General features: G+C 41.6%; 1 protein-coding gene and 1 long non-coding RNA gene across 4 annotated transcripts in view; one reads left to right on the top strand and one right to left on the bottom strand.

Annotated features, from left to right (window-relative positions):
- cachd1 (cache domain containing 1) overlaps positions 1 to 12,026 on the top strand; it is an 89,023-nt gene that overhangs the window by 15,284 nt on the left and 61,713 nt on the right. The gene's annotated exons all lie outside the window — the stretch shown is intronic.
- On the bottom strand, positions 173 to 2,078 carry LOC132469506 (uncharacterized). Its single transcript, XR_009528432.1, has 2 exons — positions 1,834 to 2,078; positions 173 to 1,684 (listed from the first exon to the last, which is right to left on the bottom strand). It is a non-coding gene; the product is annotated as an uncharacterized LOC132469506 (long non-coding RNA).

A 12,026-nucleotide genomic window follows, 5' to 3' on the forward strand; every position in this document is an offset into this window, starting at 1 on the left:
TTTGGAGGGAAAGCTTCACATTCGTGTTAGCATACTGGCCTAACCTTAACTTTTACCTTACATCTGTGTTGAAATCAAAGTATTCTACAAGATGTTCTACCATGATCATTTAAAGATATAAGCCACACAAAGTATCAAATATATTAAAGAATAACAACTCATTACGCTTGGATGAATGAAATTGTAATTTTTTTTATTAAACAATTAGTGTGACAAGAACAAGTGATTGCGATTGTGTGAACAGATTCAACAATGGACACAGCAGGGAACACTATATACTTAGGGCAAACCATTAACATATAACGTTGCAAATATACTATACTTTATGCCGTTACAATACTTAGAATAGCCCTGAGCAAATTCAAAATGGGTTTAGGAGGGAGGATCCTCGTTTGGTCATGAACTCTGACCTCTAACCTATTCTCAAAAGTCGGGGCATAAGTGGTTGAGGAACAGTTGTTACCCGCTCTGTGATCTTCAATGGTGTCATGGTTCATTGGTTACAACTAACATTTTATAGATAAATGGTCATACCATGGTTGGCTGTGCAGCATTTGGATGCCCCAATCTGTCCGAGAAGGGTTATCACATGTACGGCTTCCCCAAGGACCAAGAGCGCAGGGAGAAATGGATGGCAATGGTCAGCCGTCAAAACTTATTGACAGTCAGCAAGTCAAAAACGATGTAACGTAATGTTCAGATCACTTGCTAGCATTTCAAAGGGCATAATAATTCTAAGTGTAGAGAATTATGACTTTCCAATGATATTTGAAGTGCAATGGAAACTGATCTTACAAGCCTACCTACAGGTACACTTTGAAAATGACAGATTCAAAGCCACAAAAGTAGATAGGATGTTGAAGTTGAGGCCCGATGCAGGCCCAACAGTTTTCATCCATCACCCTAAACCGAAGAGGAGGAAACCCCCTTCTGTGAGGGTGCCTCCGGAACCAAGTGCAACGGACCACACATATTGCACCAAATTAAACTTCGGTATGATCCATGCAGCTAACAATATTCCCCATTTCATGTAATTCAAGGATAGACTACACTCCTAATGAGATGACATAATTCATATTTGTACATTCAGTTTAAAAAACAACCAGAAGGCAGGGATTCTCTGAGGATTTGCACACAATGTAGATAATCGACACATTTCTACCCAATTAACAATTGCCGGTAGATCCATTCATAAATTGTATTGGGTTCTGATTGTGGCAGATGATTTAATTCACATTACAGAAATGTTTTGCTTTAATTCATTTTATTACATTGGAGATGACAGTAGTTGCAAATGCAAAGGCAAAATACATATAACAGCAACATTACCTTGTAATTATTACAGAGATTGAGGGAGAAATTGAGGTGGATTTCAAGAGCGTTGAAAAGGACATCACAGGAGACGGAGAGAGCAATCAAGAGGTTACATTGCCAGGGGCAGGTGATCCAGGGGCAGGTGATCCAGGGGCAGGTGATCCAGGGGCAGGTGATCCAGGGGCAGGTGATCCAGGGGCAGGTGATCCAGGGGCAGGTGATCCAGGGGCAGGTGATCCAGGGATTTGTGTGCCGAGGGCCAGTCAGTCAGGGGTCAACAGTGAAGGAATAACTTTTGCCAGGGCCAGCTGCTCCAGGGACCAGACTGCCAGGGACTGATGGGGCGACTGTGGAGGACCTAATAAGGCAACTAGAAAAGGAAAAATTAATGAGAAGGAGAGCAGAGAGGGCTATTGCAAAACAAAAAAGAATCAATTTGGCACTAAGAAAGATAATCAATTTGGCACTAAGAAAGAGAAACAATTCAGTCAACAAGAAGTTAAAACGAAAAAGCCATACAGGTTAAATTGACCGCCCATCATAATCAGCATTGTTGAATCGGCGGCATCTGTAGGGCTTCATGTGCTGAACATCACCCTTTCCAGGATATAATTAAACAAACACTGTTATTTCTACTAGCTATCGCATCATAAAACCCGTCCTTAAATCAACCTAAATTATCCTAGTAATCCAACATAAATAACTAACTAAATAAAAGTTAGATTCACTAGTACTGAACTTTGTAATTGTTGGTGTAGATACCATCACATTGTGCAGTTGAGCTAACAAACTAGCAGGCAATCGGTCGTCTACCAAGATATAAATATGTATAATTACGCTGTGCATATACAAATAAATATCTGTATATGCATCATAAAAGGTTCTGATACAATATAGACAGTTGACAATTCAAAGGAGGTAGCTATTTAATCAATTTACCCCTGGAGATACCTTCAGAGATGGTGAAGTCGAGCTAACAAACTAGCAGGCAATCGGTCGTCTACCAAGGTAAAAATATATATAATTACGCTGTCCATATACAAATAAATATCAATAGATGCATCATAAAAGGTCCTGATACAATATAGACAGTTGACAATTCAAAAGAGGTAGCTATTTAATCAATGTACCCCCGGAGATACCTTCACAGGTGGTGAAGTCGAGCTAACAAACTAGCAGGCAATCGGTCGTCTACCAAGATAAAAATATATATAATTACGCTGTGCATATACAAATAAATATCAATATATGCATCATAAAGGTCCTGATACAATATAGACAGTTGACAATTCAAAAGAGGTAGCTATTTAATCAATTTACCCCCGGAGATACCTTCACAGATGGTGAAATCGAGCTAACAAACTAGCCAGCAATCGGTCGTCTACCAAGATAAATATATATATAATTAGGCTGTGCATTTACAAATAAAGATCAGTATATGCATCATAAAGGGCCTCTGATACAATATAGACAGTTGACAATTCAAAAGAGGTAGCTATTTAATCAATTTACCTCAGAAGTTACTCGGCGGCCAGCAATGGAAATGAACGGTCTCCTCCGCCGTAAAATGGTTGTTTGGAACTATTCGAGGCTCCATACCCCGGAAGTAGGCGCTACAACGGAGTCCAATGGAAGTGTCGCAACTCTCTCTCTCTATAGCTCTGCTTTTTATTAAAGGTGCTTAATAAATCACTGATTCTTGGGAATTTGGATAAAAAGGGGTTTTGATTTTGAAAATAAAAAGTGAGTTAAATTACAAAATCTGAAGGTATATCATTATAGACCAAGGTCTTGACTGTTCAGCAATGTATCGGTACAACCTCCCCATTTTGTATTTATTTCATAAAATGGGCGTTTTCCAGTTATTGTTTTGTTTTTGTCTACACAATAAAAAGCAAATAATTTCTTATTTATTTGGTCTAAAATGTATTTAGAGTTTTTAAATCATTATCTGGCATTCTTAGTACACATATATGGTGTTAATTGTTGAATATTCACTTTTGTTCATTTTCTATACATTTTCACTTGTACTTTAAAAGATCTAGCATCACACAACGTTTACTTTAAGTCTAAACAGAAAAAGTAATGTTTTTTTATTTAACTAACGTATTTTTGTTTTAAAAGAGACTATTAATTGAATAGGTCAACATTTGTAAGCATATTCATTTAAAACAAATAAAACTCCCTCTGACGGTGGTGACTTTAGAACTGACGATGGTGACAGTAATCTGACGGCGGTGACAGTGGCCTCATTACAACATACAATTCCAAAATGTATACCACTCCAGTCAATGGCTTCTTGCTCAACAACTTTATTTAACTTTTGGTCCAAAAAATAACAACCCTGAGCACTGTGATAAACATTTTTCAAGGAATATAAGGTACAATTAAGCAACATCATTAAAAGTACCCCATCCCCATGTCACCAAATATCAAATCATAGTAAAAAATAAAGTCATTACCAGTAGGAATAATGTATAATGCATGACTGACATCTTAAACTGTCATCTAGTGCCCCCTACTCATAAAATAATAAATTATGATCTTCTGTAAACTGTAAATAACAATTGTGAGCACTGTGGCAAACATTCAATAAGAAACATATAGGTTAAATTAGCAATAGGCTATCATTAATAAAAGTACCCCTTAATAATCATCATAAGTAAAAAATAAATCATTACCAGTAGCAATAAGATAGAATTCCGCTGACCTCATATTTAACTTGCATAAACTCTCATAAAATAATATAGATAATATTCTTCTGCACTGCTTTCAACGCGTTTATGCGCGCTGCTCAAAAAAGGCACACCGAGCGTTTTTCGTTTACGTCATTAATACGCATCATCGCTTGTATCCATAGATATACAGCTTCTATCTGTTGGCTCCATCATCTGGCATCTGACACCTGAACGTCCTCTCTGGTTGCTCCTACAATTTTATTAGAAAATTAACGCAAGATTTAGCGCTTCTTGCCGTGGCAGCGGAGGTTGCGGACGATCCCCTGCGCCTGTCGTGGTTGCCCGGAGGAGAGTGTGGGTCCACAGCATTAATCGTGGCAGGAGGCAGTACGGGGAATACCACCTTTAACGTGATGTCATACAGGACCGGACACTCACTCACAGCTGTTATTAAACTTTCGTCCGACATGTTTCAGTTTGTTTTCAGTTTGTGTTCTGTTGATACTTTTAGCCTTGCCTCCTCCTCGATTTTGATTGGTCGTTCGAAAAAAGCGCAGATGACGTGGAGCGCTTTTCTTCAAAAGTTCAACTGTTTTCAACTGGGGCGCGCGTCTAAAAGTGCGAGGCGCGTGGAGCGTTTAACCGCCCCGGGCGGCTTTTTAAAAGGCGCGCTGCAAGCGCGTCCTGCCATAGAGAATGCATTTCAGACAGGCGCTCCGCCTTTTAAAAAGGCTTTTGGTGGACACGGCCCCTAAGGCTGTCTGCAGACCTTTTCACAGTTCCTCCAATGCCGTCTGGGGCTCCCTTTCCATGTGAAGTGGGGAAGAAGTTCCAGGTTGTTCTCTTGAAACGGCTTTAGTCATTGGAGATGCATAGCCTACAAGGGATATTGTATGATGTGCCATGTAGGTAGGTAGTAGGTGCACTACCGTATGTGCATCCCAAATGACGTAAGCCAAATGAACATGGCATAAGTAAGGGATAACGGACAACACACCATTAGACTATCCAAAGTTGACGCACGTTCGAGGTTGTAATGCCGCCGCCGGGTTGAGACTGTGGACGTTTGGCTTTTCTATGAAATTGTGGGAAAAGTAGAAGCAGAAGACCAGGGTGAAAATGATGCATCTGATTTTAGAGATTAATATGATGAAAGAATTTTGAGTCCAGGTCAATCTCATAAGGAGGAATAAGGCTAGTTCATATTTTTTTTTTAAATAGCGCCACCTTTGGGTGCAGTACCACAATTTTGGTTTATTAGTAGTGGGGGGTATTGGTATCCACCTAATAATAGTTGTATGTTTTTTTTATAGAGTAACAAAATGGTCATATAAGAAAATTGGGCTAACTGCTCCAACTTTATTGGCCAATATTTCTCAAATGGATGTAAGTCAAACAAATTCTGTTCGGTGATTTTTGTGAGGCTTGGTCTAAAGATTTTATGAGGAGATTTTGGGGAATTTTTGATTATTTTTGTAGCCTGTGTATCTTTTTATCATGTTAAGCTTTAATATGAAAGTTTTTTATAAATGCGTCTTATTCTAGAGATTATTTCACGTCTATTTCACATTTCCGAAACAAAAAGGGGACATTAATTGAACACTACAGATGTGTTGGTATCAGGCTGGACCAAATCAATAATGTAAATCCTTCTCATTTGAATGCAGCACCTTTGCCTACAAGCTATAGAAGGCCATTGAAGGCAGTTGTCGCTGTTACTTTGGATGCCTCATAATGAGATGGGATATGAGAAATAACGTTATGGCTCTATTAATTTCTTTGTGTCAAATCTGTCTTAATGCTGCATATTGTCCCACTGTGGTTTTGGTCTTCCTACTGCTCATGGCTAGCCCTTTGAAGATGAGGCACGAAGTGACCGAAGAGACGTTGAACTTTGAACCCTTCATGTAGGACTGCTGGTCCTAGATGATACTGGTACTGTTGTGCCATGATTTATTAGGCGATGGAAGGGTGTACCGTGTGTAGAACAGAGGTTGCCTATTAGGACACAGTAGGGTAGCGCACAAATTAGGATAAACAGACACACACGCATACACATGCACACACTATCTCTGTCTCGCTTTCTGCCTGTCTCCCTCGCAGCGCAAGATGGAGCGACTGCAGCTGTGTTTAGCTATCAGTTTCTCCCAGGTCGGGGTGTCTGAAAGGCTGCCAAACGGCCTGCTCATTTAATCCAGTCAGACTGGAGGACGTAATGGAATACCAACATACAGGACAGCGAAATGAATCCTGTGTGTTTTAACATCACAACGGGCTCTGGGTCCACACTGCCTGGTCTCTCTGGAATAAGACCTCATTGGTGCCCGTTGTGGATGTGGAAAGTATCCTGGGCCAAAAGAAGCAAAATTTGAAACCAGCTTCTAGACTCTGTTAAGATGGAAAAAAAACAATGACTAAAATGAACAGCAAAAGAGCGGAAATTATTTGGACTGCGGCGCAAGTCTAAGTTAAGAATCGCAATAATATTGAATTGTTGCCCAAATATCGCAATACTATAAAATCTTCACAATTTTGCCAATTCCCACCCCTAGCTCCACGGCAGCGTGGATAAAGGAGCCCATATTTCTGTCAGGGTAACAGCATTGGCCCATTTTAGGAAAAGGGTCTGGCTGCAGCATTGAGGACATGGACATCCACATCCAACTGCTAAAATGCTACGTCCCTCAATCCCGTTGTCCAATTGCCGCAAACACGGCAGTCACTCTGGAAGGTGTGGTTTATCCCCGGGCGGGGGAAAGTTTCAATCCCTTTCAATCTCTTCTTTCAATCCCTAAACCTTACCCAAACCACTACCTAACCCTTTTTTAGTCTAGCTGTAAAACTCACAGGCCCCAAACCCACTATCATTGTCACCATTTACAGACCACCAAAACCCTCTGCTGTTTTCCTCAATGAATATCATCACTACTTACATCTGTATGTGCAATGTCCCCCACTAATCACTCCTTAGTGATTTCAACATCCACATTGACAACCCATCCTGTACTTTTGCTAATGACTTCACATCACTTCTGGACTGTCTTGGCATCACACAACATGTCACCCTCCCAACCCATAACAAAGGTCACATTCTGGATTTAATCTGCTGCATGGACATCACTCCCACTAATCTTGATGTCATTGATTTCCCCATCTCCGACCACAAAGCTGTACTTTTTGACATTCATACCCAACTACACAAAACCAAGGAACACGGACCATCTCCTTCAGAAACATCAAACATATCAACACCACAGACCTCTCCACCCTGATCAGCTCCTACCTCAACCCTCCCCCAGCTTCCTCCCTGACTGACCTGGTGACTCACTACAATAACTGCCTCTCCTCTTCCCTCACCACCCTGGCCCCCCTGAAAACCCGCTCAGTCTCATTCACCCACACTGCTCCCTGGTTCACTCCTCATCTGCGCCAGCTCAAAGCCACTGGTTGTCGACTGGAGCGACTCTACAATAAGACTCAACTCACTGTGCACCGCCAAATGTATTCGGACCACCTCCATCACTACAAGAATGCCCTCATCACTGCCAAAACCTCATACTACTCCAACCTCATCAACACTGGTACAGGCAACAGCAGAGTTCTCTTCTCAACAGTCAGCCACTTACTTCAGCCTCCTAAAACCCTCCCTCCAGACATTTCCACCAACCAATGCACTGCGTTCCTGGACTTCTTCAGCTCTAAAATCAACACCATTCACCAACAACTGGCCTCATCTCGCACCCCCTCTGATGACCCACCCTAGATGATCACCTCTGGCCAACCTCTCATCAGCTCCCTCTCTGACTTCACCCCAGTAACAGAACAGACCGTTTCAGAACTCATCCGCAAAGCCAAAACCACCACCTGTCAGCTCGATCCTCTTCCCACCTCCCTTGTCAAAGAAAAGTTAGCCATTCTCATACGCTCATAGGGATGCATTGGCATGAATCCAAGATGTAAAAGAATGGAGCACCGTGCCATTAAAACAACAACAACCTTGTGCTGTCTCTTCAATGGATGTGTGTGTGTATGCAGCATGTGAATACCTCAGTTGAAAACAGCTTCTCATATTTTTCTCTGTGTTGCAGGGTTCATTTTCAAATGAGTTTGCGCAATTTGCTTGTTGTTTATAAACATTTAAACTGTTATCCATTGTATTTGATATTGTCAGGTATCACAAAACGGAATGTAATAAACACGGCTGTGTGAACGCACTGACCATGCATGGAAAAGGCGTGCATAAGACGGGCATATGAGAGAGAGAGAGAGAGAGAGAGAATATTGACGGGTATTTCGCACGCTGGGTAAAAGCTTAGAAATAAACACTAGGTAAAGATGTTGTTACTGGAGCTAGTAGGCTACCATCAAAACGTTGGATTACTAATCGGAAAGATTTAATTATAGATTATCTGGGGGGGGGGTTCACAGGTGGGACTGGCATGGTAGCCCATAGCTAGCATTATGCCTTCTATTTCTAGATCTTCTAGTTTACCGGTACTGATCTGAACGCCATAATCACTGTCACTAGATATAAAGAAAATGTTGACTTTCTCTCTGTGCTATTCACTGACAGTAAAAGAAAAAGGGTTGTTATTGTATGCTCTGCTGTTCATAGACTAGCTCCAGCGCTCGTTGCTGCGTTGCAAAATTATAGTCACTCTCCACTCATTCTCCTCTGACCATGCATTTAATTGGCTTTGAAGGCTTTGATCAGTTCTCGGCAATTCCTCATTCGCCCTCTAACATCTGACAGTTTTGAAATTATACGGCTGTGGGCCATCATACATGTTATTTGCGGTTCTTGCCACCTCTTAGACGCTATAGTTCTAGAACAAGGCTGAGGCTACCTTCCTCCACGTCTCCCCAACTTCACGTCATCGCTGAGGTGCGTTAGAAAACACCCACTACTACCAAAGACAACAAAAACTGGACTTTTACATCATTTTGGAGACATTTTAAATGATATACATATATTGAGTGCTCTATGGACCCATTAATCAATGGTGGTGGTTAACGTGCAACATGGCCTTTAAACCTAACTTAGTTACTATAAACCACAAATGAAAATTGCAGCCCTCTTGCACGTCCGTACCCAGATTTGTTGCATGTCATGCACCGTTTAACATTTTGAAGCTCCACAAGAAGAAGCACAAACTGCACGTCCAAAGTAGTGTTACTGCAAAACTTGACTGCAAATGCCATGGCTGTTCGGGGACATTCAGTTAATTTAACAAACACCATGTTCTTTCTGCCATGACCCTATACTGAGATCTGTAGTTGGATTCAGAGTGTGTGTGTGTGTGTGTGTGTGTGTGTGTGTGTGTGTGTGTGTGTGTGTGTGTGTGTGTGTGTGTGTGTGTGTGTGTGTGTGTGTGTGTGTGTGTGTGTGTGTGTGTGTGTGTGTGTGTGTGTGTGTGTGTGTGTGGTCACGTCTGAGGAGTTTGTTTTGAGCACGATAACGGAGTAGCCATATGGCGGACACTTTGTTTGAAGCATAACTGTCGCACGTCCCCTGCGTTGATGTGAACTAATTGAAAACATTGGCGTACTGCCTCTATTCCCTCTCTCTCTCTGTCATCCTGTCCCATTTCTCTCTCTTCCGAATATCCGCTCATTAATTGCATGTCGGAAACTTTGGAGGTGTCAATGGGGATAGATGTATTGTTTATTATCCTTCCCCCGGCATCAGTCTCTTTCACTCGTAGGCTATTTTTAGCGCTTTCCATTTTCTTTACGCCGACTCTCTCTGAAAACAGACACTGTAGAGTTACAGCGATGGCTGACATAGAATCTGCAAGGATTCTGAGGATGATTTGGAGGGCTCCATCGCTAAAAAAACTTGCAGATTAGGACACCCTTCAACTTTCTTTTGGGCCTACTTGCCTCATCACAGATGTTTCTTTTGTCAGTGTTCTAGAGAAATTGGCGTACTTCCAACCTTTGTTGAAGGGTTTCTGTAAATCTATTTGCACATCCCTGATAAGGACATGTGTGGAAGAGAATATTCCATGGACTATTTCTTCAGTCTCAGTTATCTCACCCAGGAACATAAAAGCTGAAGCCAATTTGTGTTAGGAACTCCGCCCCCACCCATCGCCTCTTACCTCACTGCTTTCCAGATCTTTTTTTGTTTATCTCGTGTACATCTGCTCAGCAATTACCGTGTTGTGTTTTTTTTACCGTGTCATTCTACTTTCCTGCCACAAACTTGTTAACCTGTTTAAAATTGTCAGCTCTGAGTGTGTGTCTCCCCGACGTGCGTTTCCTTGGTTTTCCCAGTCATGAACCGATGTTTTTATACCTCACCACAGCCGCCAATTGCTCTCCTCAGCACCATGGCTAGCCACCACAAATCCTACCAGCACGTAATCATCCATATTAAAGGTTGGGTATGGAATTCGCTTTTTTGGCCATTTTTGCAAAATTACTTGAAATCCTTATCATAACCCGCTTACAGCCACTGAGTTAGAAGTACTGACATGAAAATTAAACTTGTCAATCATCTGTGGAACGGGCAGGGCTCGAAAAACTCCAGCCAATCATTTGCATTGCCACCGAGTTGCATTGGACAGTAAGTACGTCAATCAAACGGTCGTACTGCACTCCCCCTCCCCCGCGCGCGACACCTTCGTGCAGTACTCGTGACCCAGAGCTCGTGACCCAGAGCAAGCTCCTGTTTGTTGTTATCCTGCGGTAGCTACTGGAACTAGTTAATCCACATTTGGACCTAGCAGTAGAAGACAATTTCCATGGCAGACAAGACGCCACCATCCCCACCACCACCACCACCACCAGCAAAGAGAAGGAAAACTCTTTTTCAGAGAGTAATTGATAATAAAAACGCTGAAAGAGAAAAACTGAAATCAAGAATAATCCTAGGCGCTGCTTTCGAACATTGGCGGCAACTGAAGGACGAGAAGGGTCTAAAAACCGATGCTTGTGTGGCGGTTGACCTAGTTTCAAAGTTTATACCGTTTATACTCGGTAATACCGGTGTTGAGACGAGTGTATTACTCGGTGTAAAATGTCCACACCGCGGCAACCCTAGTGAAAACCAGGACTTCCAATACAATTATATGAAACAAACATACATTTTCTAAAAATAGTAATGATTTATGTGACCGTTTAATGTAAAATAACCTTTTTTCAGCACTAGGTCATATGAGCATTAAAGGCACCCAGTGCAACTTTCGAGGCTTAAAAATAAACATTCAATTTCTAGTCTTTTTTACACGTAGTAAGTTTCAATAACTCCATACCATTACATACCGACATTCAAGCAGCAAAGATGAGACGTCGTTGTGTGGTGAGAACTGATAGAAAATCGATAACAACAACAATGCCGCCATTTTCTTTATTTTTTGTAACCTACAATAAATAAAGCAGGCTTCCAGTCAATGGAAAAATGGCTTCTCCCCACCGGCGATTGTTGTTGTTTACGATTTTCTATCAGTTCTCACCACACAACGACGTCTCATCTTTGCTCCTTGAATATCGATATGTAATGGTATGGAGTTATTGAAACTTACTACATGTAAAAAAGACTAGAAATTGAACGTTTATTTTTCATTGAATGTTTACATAAAGTTGCACTGGGTGCCTTTAAATAAATGCTGCGTCTCAAAATGCCTTGGACAGCAGCGAGGATGACTCGCTTTGCCACGGGCCGAAACAGTTCGGAGCGACCACAGCCAGAGCGAACACAGCGGGGCAGAGGAGTGTCAGGAATAGTCTTTGGTGTACACATCAGTACGGCCTATTTGCACTACTGTTTAGTGGCAATGCAGTGTTTTATTCTATGCCTTTTTATTTTCGTATATTATTTCAATGAATACAATTTATTTATTCTTAAAAACAAGATCTGGTCTTCAAATCTTTTTTCCAAATATAGGTCGTCTTACAATGGGGTTTGTGTTTATATTCGGACCAATACGGTACAGCGGGCGCTCACATGACGTTAAGCATTTCCTGGTGCATAATGTGACGCTTCAGAACCTAAAATCCCGTTTCTCCCCGTTGACACGACAACACATA

This window comes from Gadus macrocephalus, chromosome 12 (assembly GCF_031168955.1).
Source record: "Gadus macrocephalus chromosome 12, ASM3116895v1".
In the NCBI taxonomy this organism is placed as follows: Eukaryota; Metazoa; Chordata; class Actinopteri; order Gadiformes; family Gadidae; genus Gadus; species Gadus macrocephalus.